This window comes from Mercenaria mercenaria, chromosome 1 (genome assembly GCF_021730395.1).
Source record: "Mercenaria mercenaria strain notata chromosome 1, MADL_Memer_1, whole genome shotgun sequence".
Classification (NCBI taxonomy): Eukaryota; Metazoa; Mollusca; class Bivalvia; order Venerida; family Veneridae; genus Mercenaria; species Mercenaria mercenaria.
In genome coordinates, this window is record NC_069361.1 from 14,455,292 (window position 1) to 14,466,533 (window position 11,242).

The window sequence follows — 11,242 nt, forward strand, 5'->3', positions numbered from 1 at the left end:
TGAATCGCCCACCATCTGATGATGGTGAGCTAAAAACTAGACACCAGTGAATATAGGGTCAGGACCCTGCTATATAGTATCCATAACAGTTACTGCTCTACATGCAAATATGTAATGGTGAGCCAGGACAGACAAAAGACATGTAGGAAAACATTAGGAAACAGAGAATGGTGAGCCAGCACCCTGTTACACAGCCTCTGTGAAGAGACAACCACAAGATAGTTAGTTACAAGTGAACAGAACAGACATATACCCCTTGCATCTTCCCAGAATGGAGAGAATGAAAAGCTCATCAAATCTAATTTAACAGTAAAAAACTGATGGATACAACCAACTTTGAATGAAGGAAACACCTCTATTGGTAATGTAATGTCCACATGCAAACAGATGGGAGAATGAAACAAGTGTTGCATGCTAGGCCCAAAATCAATTTGGCAGCTAACTAACCTGTCACATTATCTACAATTTCCTATTTCTACAGGATTAATGTTAGTCATTAAAGGGGATTAATTTCCTTTTGACAAAAACAGGAAATAAACGGCCATTATTCTAAAAAGGTTTATCAGCTATTGACTTCCAATATATATACAGCTCTTTCTCCAATAAGTTCCATTTATTTAGACATGATTATGTTTTGAACATGTAAGGAATCAATAGCATTAAAAGGAAAATGTCACTTGTACATGTGTTAAATTTGTTCATTCTCTTTCAAGTCAAAGCATTTATATAGAACTGAATTCTGTCAAAGGAAGTAAAGATTGTTTTCTGTATGTAAACACTTCAAGGAATTAGAGATCATAGATAATTACATTGACCTACAGCTTTTATTTATATTAAACTTTGCAATGACATAATTATACAATTATAGGTCATATTAAGCAACCTTCAAACATTTGACAGTAGAGGAAGACCCAAGGTACCCCTGTTGGAAATATGTGTGTATGTCTGTGTCCCCCTGTCTCCCTGTCTGTGTGTATGTCTGTCTCTCTCTGTCTCCCTGTCTGTGTGTATGTCTGTGTTTGCCTGGCTGTGTGTCTGTCTGTCTTTCTCTGTCTCCCTGTCTTTATATATGTCTGTGTTTGCCTGGCTGTGTGTCTGTCTGTCTCTCTCTGTCTCCCTGTCTTTATGTATGTCTGTGTCTGCCTGGCTGTATGTATGTCTGTCTCTCTCTGTCTCCCTGTCTTTATGAATGTCTGTGTCTGCCTGGCTGTATGTATGTCTGCCTCTCTCTGTCTCCCTGTCCGTGTGTATGTCTGTGTCTGCCTGGCTGTATGTATGTCTGTCTCTCTCTGCCACCCTGTCTGTATATGCCTCTATGACTGTTTTTGTTAGTCTGGTCCTGTCAGGGTTTGAGTCTGGGTTGGACTGAATTGGGTCTGTCTGTTTTTCTTTCTGTCTCACTGATGTCCCATCTGTCTGTCAGCCTTGCTTTCTCTCTTTTACCCCGTCTGTCGTCCTGTATGTTTCATCTACGCTCTGCAGTTCCCTGCCTGTCTCTCTGTTGCCCTGTCTGTCTCTCTGTCACCCTGTCTGTCTCTCTGTTGCCTTGTCTGTCTCTCTGTTGCCCTGTCTGTCTCTCTGTCACCCTGTCTGTCTCCCTGTTGCCCTGCCTGTCTCTCTGTCACCCTGTCTGTCTCTCTGCCGCCCTGTCTCTGTCTCTCTGTGGCCCTGCCTGTCTCTCTGTGGCCCTGTCTGTCTCTCTGTCACCCTGTCTGTCTCTCTGTCGCCCTGTCTGTCTCTCTGTCACCCTGTCTGTTTCATCTTTTACAACCAGTTAATGTAACATCAAAATGTTATGGACAACTGAAATCTGAAGACACATAAAAATTCTTTATTTACTTATATTTTTCTTTTTTTAATTTCTAATTTATTTAAAACACATTATTCAGATCTAATGAGACATAATTTCTTAACTGTAGGCAATCTTAAAAAATGTTATTGTTAAAACTTGTAACCAAAATCCCCTTGATCAAAATCCCCTCCACTGAAAAATGACAGGGTGTTACAAAATCCCCTTCATACTTTTGCAGGGGGTATCATAATCCCCTCTGTGATTTTTACTTATTTCATCAAGTTCAAATACAACCTATACACAATTTAAAAGTCTATTGCATAAAGCACGTAAATACAATGCCTTTAGCAAACATAATTTAATTTGGAGCACTTGTATCTATATATCTATAATGAAAATCACAGAGGGGATTATGATACCCTCTGCAAAAGTATGAAGGGGATTTTGTAACACCCAGTAATTTTTCAGTGGAGGGGATTTTGATCAAGGGGATTTTGATATACACTCGAATTTAGTTGCTATCCAAACCGTTACTTACAGTAAATCAAAACCGTTACCTGTTTTGCAATTACTCGATCCAAACTGTTTCACACATAATACATGTGGTTGACTTCAGGTTGTATTTTGTTTCAAAAATACTATGTTCAGCTGACAGACCAGTGATTATATATGCAAAAGTGGTTCTCATTTCTTCTTACCAGTTTTTACTGATGGTTCAATTGCAAGACTTTTGACAGCAGGATTTAAATGTTTGTTTTCCTTTCTTGACTGCCATAATCTGCTGGTTTTTTTAACACTTCATGATTTAAACTTGTTTATATCTTATACATTGGGACTCAGAATGAGGAAATAAAAGAGCATGAATTTTGTGTAAAAAATTATATTACCAATCTATATTTTGACACCATATTTTCAATAAAAAAGTATATATTCCACAAGTACCATCAGTGTATTGTTAGAGTTCTTGTACTTTTACAAAGTCTATGAAAACTCTGCTAAGTACTTTTATGCGAACAGAGGCAACTGATCCCAGCCTGAAGTGTGAATTCTTCATGGATATTTGCATATCAATCTAATGCCAAGATCAAGATATTTTTGACCCTGCCTGGCACTGTGAATTGTTCTGGGAATATCAATGAAATATCGGTCATTTCCGACTGACCACTGTGTCAATAATGGAAATGAATATATTGAGATATTTTTCCCCAGCTTCAGTTAATGAATAAGTTGCTTTCCTGAATGAATAACTGCAGGAAACCTGACGATATTCCTACTAGTGGAAACTAATTGGCCGTAACATTTACAAGCAATCCAATATAGTAACTTGACAGACGTAAGTCACATTTGTTGTAATTTTAACTGACAAAAGATGACTTTGCACCAATGAGTTTAAAAAAATTTAACATGTGAGGTGAACCTTGAAGTGCCACCTATATGGTGAACAAAAGAGAATAATTATGCAATCAAAATTTTATATACACATCCAAACCACTATTTTGATTGATATAAGTTTTCCACTTACTTCTATATCCTCCCTCTTATACGTGATAAATTATTCATTTGCATGTTACCTTTTAAAACTTGTCATAAAATCTATTTTGCATTATTGAAATTGAATGTATATTAAGGTAGTTCTGATGTTCAGATCAATTTTTTCTTCCATGCATAATTTGATTAAAGCGTATTTTTTTTAAAATTCAGAAATATGCTTATCACAATTTTGTAAAAACTTCTGCAATTAGAAGTTAATTTCAATGGAACTCTTCACAATTTCAAATCAACATATCATATGTGGTCAATTAAACAAAATATATTATGGATACATGTTCTTACCCCCATGATTTAAAAGAATCCCAAATTTCCAGAAAAGAAGGCATTATTTGGAATTATTTCATATGTACACATTTTTTTAATCATTTTTTATATTTAGAAAGAAAGTAATGTTGCTGTATTCATAAATGTATGTACAATATGACATTTTATAAGTAGGATAATTTCATTTTCCATATGACCGGTCCTGGTTTTAATGTTACAGGATAAATCACATTACGTCATTACTGAACAGTCGATCAACTTACATGCAGAACTATACCTTATAGTTTGATGATTTTTGCAAAATAGATTGATTTGGCTTATGAGAAATTTATTAAAATTTGATTTAAAGGGTTGCATGTTTAGGGAAATAAACAAAAACTTAACAAGTTTATGAAATATTTCATATTTCACTGTTAGATGGCTTCGAAAAAATGAACAGCTTTATTTACTGAAACCTATAATACAAAAAGGGTAAGTTCAGGTTCATAGAAAGACATGACTGGAGAGTTTTTTTTTTCTATTTTAAGATGTGGTAACCCCTACACTCAATCAAGCAGAACCATTTCAACCAGATGCAATTAAGTTTAGGATGCTTCTGTCCAAGTTTTGTGAAAAGTCCATTAAGCAGTTCATGATAGAGCACTTCATTAATTTCATTCACATGATTCTGTTCACAAACAGTGAGTGTATTGTCCACTTAAGCAATACCTCCTTGGGAAATTCAACTTAAAATTTTGTCTTGACAGGTTTAAACAGAGTCACCTTTGCTAAAAACTGTAGAATCAGAATGTTAGATAAACTGTTGTAAAAAGTCAGGATGTACATAAGCCAAGTTTAAAAAAAATCTTTCAGCTGTTTTCAAATAATTTTTAAGAGGGCCCTTATGAAAATGAAATATGGAAACAAGCTGGCATTAAGCTGCAAGGTAACTGTCAATGATCTGGCAACAGTCTGTCAAAAAAAAAAGGTAACTGGAAATAATCTGACTCCTATATGGGAACAAACTTCCAAGAAAAAAAGTTTAGCTGAAAATAATATGGACACTATTTCCATATTATTTCCAGTTTCTGGGAATAATCTGCAAACTATATGACAATAAACTGGCTCATTACAATCAGCATGTAAACACGCTGACAATATTGTCAGCTTGTTTCCAGTGTCTGGAAGAAATCTGGCAGGAAAATGGCAAGAAACTGGAAATAAAAAACATAATTTCTATAATCGAATTGAATGAGTACTGAGATACCAGCTTGCATACAAAAACTTAAGCAAAAAATGCTATGTGGAAAAAGGGGCTTAATCTTGGAAAAAAGTATAGTTTTGGGACCTGCTTAGTACATGTCAGGTCATGACATTGAACAAGTGTGTAATTAGTTTCAATCTATAATTTTGTAAAAAAAAAAAAAAACAAAAAAAAACATAGGGGCATGTCCAGTAACTTCTATTCTTTGAATAATCGAGATAAAAATTACATAAGTGACAATATTGTATGGATTTTCTGTCTGTCTGACAGTACATTGCATATAAATTAACTCAGAGCAGATTCTGCCAATGCACTGGCCACACAATGGCAATACACTGGCAATATACCCATCTTAGCAATTTTCACAGCAAAACAAATATTACAAGACACCTTATCAAAATGGCCAAGTGTTGCATTTTTCCCTCCAAAACTATTTTCAGTTTTCAACAGTTTTCCAGCACTGATGGGCACATTGTAAAGGTACTTTTTCATCATTTTACAGTTACTTGTTTTCATTGTAACACAGATTCTGTCCGCAACAAGTATTTTTGCTAAACAGATACAGAAATTTTAAAAGTCATGTATTTTCACTACCCTGTAAAATTAAACTTGCAGATTTACCATAATCTTTGTCAAATTTCCTTTGGTTTCAATATTATATTATTGATAACTGAAATATTGCAGATCTTAATTGGTATTAAAATTGAGTCACAAGCAAATGAAGGTTTTAAGTCACATTAAAATTCATATTAAACATTAATAAGGATAAATAGAAAAAAATATATACTGACACTAAACTGGAAACAAACTTCCCATACACTGACAATGCTATGACAATACAATGGTAATAAAGACAATTTTCGTAGGGGGGAAATAAAAAAATTAGTAACACTGAGTAGTAAGCGATATATTGGGATACTAGTCCATCTTTAGCTCAGTAGGTAGAGCGTCGATCTACGGATCATGGGGTTGCGAGCTCGATCTTAGGACGGGGCCTTATGTTCTCTGTGACTATTTGATAAATGACATTGTGTCTGAAATCATTAGTCATCCACCTCTGATTCATGTGGGGAAGTTGGCAGTTACTTACAGAGAACAGGTTTATACTGGTACAGAATTCAGGAACACTGGTTAGGTTAACTGCCCCCTGTTACATGACTGAAATACTGTTGAAAAACAGCATTAAACCCAAAACAAACAAACAAAACTAGTCCATCTGCCACACTAATGTATACCCGCTGTTACATGACTGAAATACTGTTGAAAAACGGCGTTAAAACCTAAAATAAAAAAACACTAATGTATAAGTGCTCATAACTTTGTACTGCATAAAGGAATTTAGTTAAAACTTTAAATAATGATAGTTTGCTAAAGTGTTTCTCTTGTCCATGTAAGAGAGCCTGGCATGTTGTGACTGACTATACACTGACAATACAATGACAACACACTGGCTATATGCCAGTGTGTTGTCAGAAAAATATTTCCAGTTGACTGGCTGTGCACTGACAATACAAGAACAACAGACTGGAAAGTCCAAAAAGCCGCTTGTTGTCAGTTGTGTATCCAATGTGTTGCCAGATTGACATTGCATACCAGTTTGTTGCCAGATTGTTGTCAGTGTTTATTTCCAGATACCTCTATATAATTTAGCTCCTTCAAATAGTTTTATATGAAAAATCAATGAAATTTTGTTAAAACGTCATTACAAACATCACTGTCAACAAACTGTATATAAACTGACAGCAGACTGGAAGTTAAATTTTACAGCTGGTTTTCAGGTCTGGAAATCAGCTGACAAGCACATGGACACATGATGGTTATTCAGTGGCAACACACTGGATCAGTTTATTGTCAGCTCTGGAAATAGGCTGGCAAGTAACTGGATTTTAGAGTATTATTGACTGGAAACACACTGGACATAAACTGACCACACACTGACAATAGGGAAGGTTTTTCATAAGGGGGGTTTCTGATGTTAAGCATGCATAAAAATACAGAAAAAGCCTGCCCCAAGCTCTGTCAACAGTATAAAGGTAAATAATGTGAATTGTAGACTATGTACAAGTCTGAATAAATCTGTTCTTTTTTGTTCTATCTTGTGGCTTATATCCTTTCCGCAGCCTTAATGTACTAAAATGTATTAGCCTCTGATGGCCCTTTCACGCTTCCGTAGAAACAACATTTATTACACGAAACTTATTTTGAAAATATTTCCGAAATGTGTAGGTCTGCAGCTCTCAAATATGGTTATATCTTACATCTGAGTCATATACTCACACTCTCAGACAACATCAAAAATGACATTTTGAGCGATCTGATGAAGTTCCAAAATTATCAATGTACCTTGGTCCGTTACGGACCCCTGTAGGATTTCTGTTTATCCAGAGCTCAACTATTTTTCATAGATTAAAAGCTGATATGCTGTACTAAAGCCCAGGTAATTTCAATTCGTAATAAAGTGCTGAAAATTGGCTCCCAAATAGCAAAAAAAAAAAAAAAGAAAAAAAAAAAAGAAGTCCACGCGCATACATTTAGACGGGGTGACCCCTGCGCTTGACCCCTGACTATCTACGAATCAAAATGCGGCTTTCGTTTTCAAGTTTAGCATTTCTACTTTCATTTTATTTACTTCCGGAAATAGCTGAAGGTCGAGTGACATTATTTCTGTGTTGTCAAAAATATACATGTGCCTGGCGAGATTGCATAAATATGTGCTGGCTGTCCTAAGGTTATTAGAGAAATCATTTTTTATCTAAAAATCAGTGCCTTTTCAACATTTTTTAACACGTCTGTAGAAAATTGACGTTTGAGACAAAAATGGCTAAACTAAAATGAATTTTAGAAATCTGTATATCCTTTTCGCAGCCTTAACGTACTAAAACGTATTAGCGTCTGATGGCCCTTTCACGCTTCCGTAGAAACAACATTTATTACACGAAACTTATTTTGAAAATATTTCCGAAATGTGTAGGTCTGCAGCTCTCAAATACGGTTATATCTTACATCTGAGTCATATACTCACACTCTCAGACAACATCAAAAATGACATTTTGAGCGATTTGATGAAGTTCCAAAATTATCAATGTACCCTTGGTCCGTTACGGACCCCTGTGGGATTTCTGTTTATCCAAAGCTCAACTATTTTTTCATAGATTAAAAGCTGACATGCTGTACTAAAGCCCAGGTAATTTCAATTCGTAATAAAGTGCTGAAAATTGGCTCCCCGATAGCAAAAAAAAAAAAAAGAAAAAAAAAAAAGAAGTCCACGCGCATACATTTAGACGGGGTGACCCCTGCGCCTGACCCCTGACTATCTACGAATCAAAATGCGGCTTTCGTTTTCAAGTTTAGCATTTCTACTTTCATTTTATTTACTTCCGGAAATAGCTGAAGGTCGAGCGACATCATTTTCTGTGTTGTCAAAAATATACATGTGCCTGGCGAGATTGCATAAATATGTGCTGGCCGTCCTAAGGATATACTTCAGTTCTCTTTTTAACAGTTAGCCCCGTATTTAGAAAAAAATAAAATTCAAACAACACCAAATAATAATAATAAAGTGTTGTTTAATTACATGAAAATTGAAAAGCAGATAAAACATCTATATTACTCTACAAAATAGTTGTCAATTTACTAATATATACATTAGATTCTGGAAAAGGACTGCATAAATGGGCCACACTCTCGGACAGTTCAATGTCTTCAAAATCTATTGATTTTCAAACTACTGTTATCTTTGTTTTGATGCATTTGCAATAATGTCCCAGTACTAAAAGGAGTAACTAAGATTATTAGAACTCTAAGTGCCTGTGCAGACAATATGTTTACTTTTCTATGTGCAAGGAGAATACAGAAGACCTAAAAAGGTATTACTTCTTCCCAGTATCTTAGACATTAAAACACAACTTATGGATTTATGAAACTATAACATGAGATGCCTCAGTTATGAAGACAAACAGATAAACATCTGAGATGCTGTCACTAAATTGTAGCTCATTGTCAGAACACAATAGCTTTTTATCATTTTCTGGGAAAACATATTTAATTATATAATCAAAGTAATTTTGTTAATGCTTCTTTATAAATGTATTTTTGAAGGTAGACGGAAATATATCAAACATATTAAGCCCAATCAATTTATTTTTAGATGTTACTATTTTAATCAGACCATCCTGGTTCTGCATACTGCAAATGGCTGTAAACAAAATTTTCAGACCGATTTTCGATGCCTATTATATTCCACTTTATGTATTTTCCCAAGATTTTGATACAAGATCGGGGGTGCATAATATACACACTAACGTAATATATTTGAGTTTTTATGGTATATATTCTTTGAATTATCATCGAAACCATTGTCTTAGATATAGCGGTAGCTCCAGACAGAATGACAGACAAACACACGGACAAACATCACAGAAACTACATCCATTTGCCTTCGGTCATGCACTGTTTCTGTTATTTCATGCAATTATTCTGCAAGTTTTTTTGCCATTCTGTTATGGATCAATTCATACTGTCCTCATAGATGGAAAAAAAAATTTTTTTAAATGTGTTGACAGTGAAGTAAAGTCACAGAAAATTGTGATCAAATGGTGATATGTATTAAACTGAGTAGCATGCTGGTTTGAAAATTGGAGGAAATGGTTTCCAGGCTGTAGGAATACAAGTGATTTGATTATTCTATACAACCATGGCAGCTAAACTACTTTAACCAGACTCTGATTACATTTCCTGGTGTAGAGGGACTGACTGGTCAGTTTGTAAATTATTTATAGTGTCCCGTGGTTATACATAAATGAAGAAAAATGAGGAATTAGGACAGCTGAAAGGATTTTGATGTTATCAGTGAAGTTCCCTGTAAGTGCTTTGTGTGTAATAAATTGGAAACCATTATTCCAAATGCAGTCTCCAAAGCATCAGGGAGTTTTGCATCTATGTAGTTTATTTTACTGGTAGTTGTTTTTGCTTCACTAAATGACATGCAGTTCCCCAAATGTGTTGTAGACAGCAACTTTTACACTCACTTCTTTTTCAATGTCTGGATTATACAAATGGCCCAAATAGGCCTAGGAAATCATGACATTGTGAGGAGGAACTTAACAACTGACTTTGCTTTGATCCATGCAATGTTGCTGTTGAAGATCCATCAAGCGACTCAAGAAAAGATGTCATTTAAAGGGACAGTTATACATCCAGATCAACATCATAATTTCAACAGACAGCAACAAATGAAAGAAAGACAAAATGTTTAACTAGCATTGTTGAAATAAATATCTTTACCTATATGATATTAAGTACAGCTTAATTTCTTCTATTTTCTATTAATTTCTTTAACATGACAAGCACTTTTGAGTTTTCTACATACAGTCTAACCTGTACTAAGGGTCACCTCCGATCAGCATCACCTCTGTTCAATGGTCATTTTGTGACTCCCCTGATGGATTTCCTCTATTTCATCACTTTATTCAGCAGTCACCTCCCATCCGCGGCCAGCGGCCATCGGGAATTGCCTCCCAACCGCCGTATTTGATCCCTTTCAGCAGCCATGTTTTCTACATATTTTATTGACTAAAATAGTGATATTGTACATAAAAAGTTTCTCAAATGTACAATCTATTACTGTTCCTAAAATTTCGAAAATTTTTACATAAATCTGGTTGTGTGCAGCTTTTTTTCTTCTTCTTATTTCTAATTTTAGTTCTGGCAGCCCCTAAATGGGGTAAAGCAGAACCAAAATAAATCAGTCTGAGAGAGGTCCATGCAAGGATGCTATAGACCAAGTTCAGAGAAGATCCATCAAACATTCAGGAGAGGAAGTCTTTTGCAGCTTTTTCAGTTTTTTTAACTATGGCAACGCATAAAAGGGGCTGTGTATCCCAAAAAGGTATTCTGAAAATCAATGTAAAGCATATAATCTGAATAAAATTTTCAGGCACAATAATTTGAAAACATTCAGCAGAAAATCATGTTAATCATTTGAAAATTTGCTTTTACAATCTTATTTTTTACATTAATTTCTTTAGAATTTTCTTCTGTTGTAACCTTCTTGTAACATGTAGACAAAATAATGCCTAATTTTTAACTGCAAAAGTTCGTGTACAAGTCTGCTTCCAGAAATCCATTAATAGGAAATGATCCATGTGAATTGAGATAATGTGGGAAAATGGAGCATTAATTCATGAACTGAGATCTGGACATCTCTTTAATGTTGTTTTTATGAATAATATTTACATTTCTAGGCAAAAGAAGCCTATTAGTATAATACTTTACTGTGTTATGTTTCAAATGACTATAAAGTCTTGTCCATTTTCTGCTGAGTTAGAACAATGAAGTGATGTTATTAATCAGATGAGTGGCTAGAATTAAAATTAACTAGCCTGAATATTGAT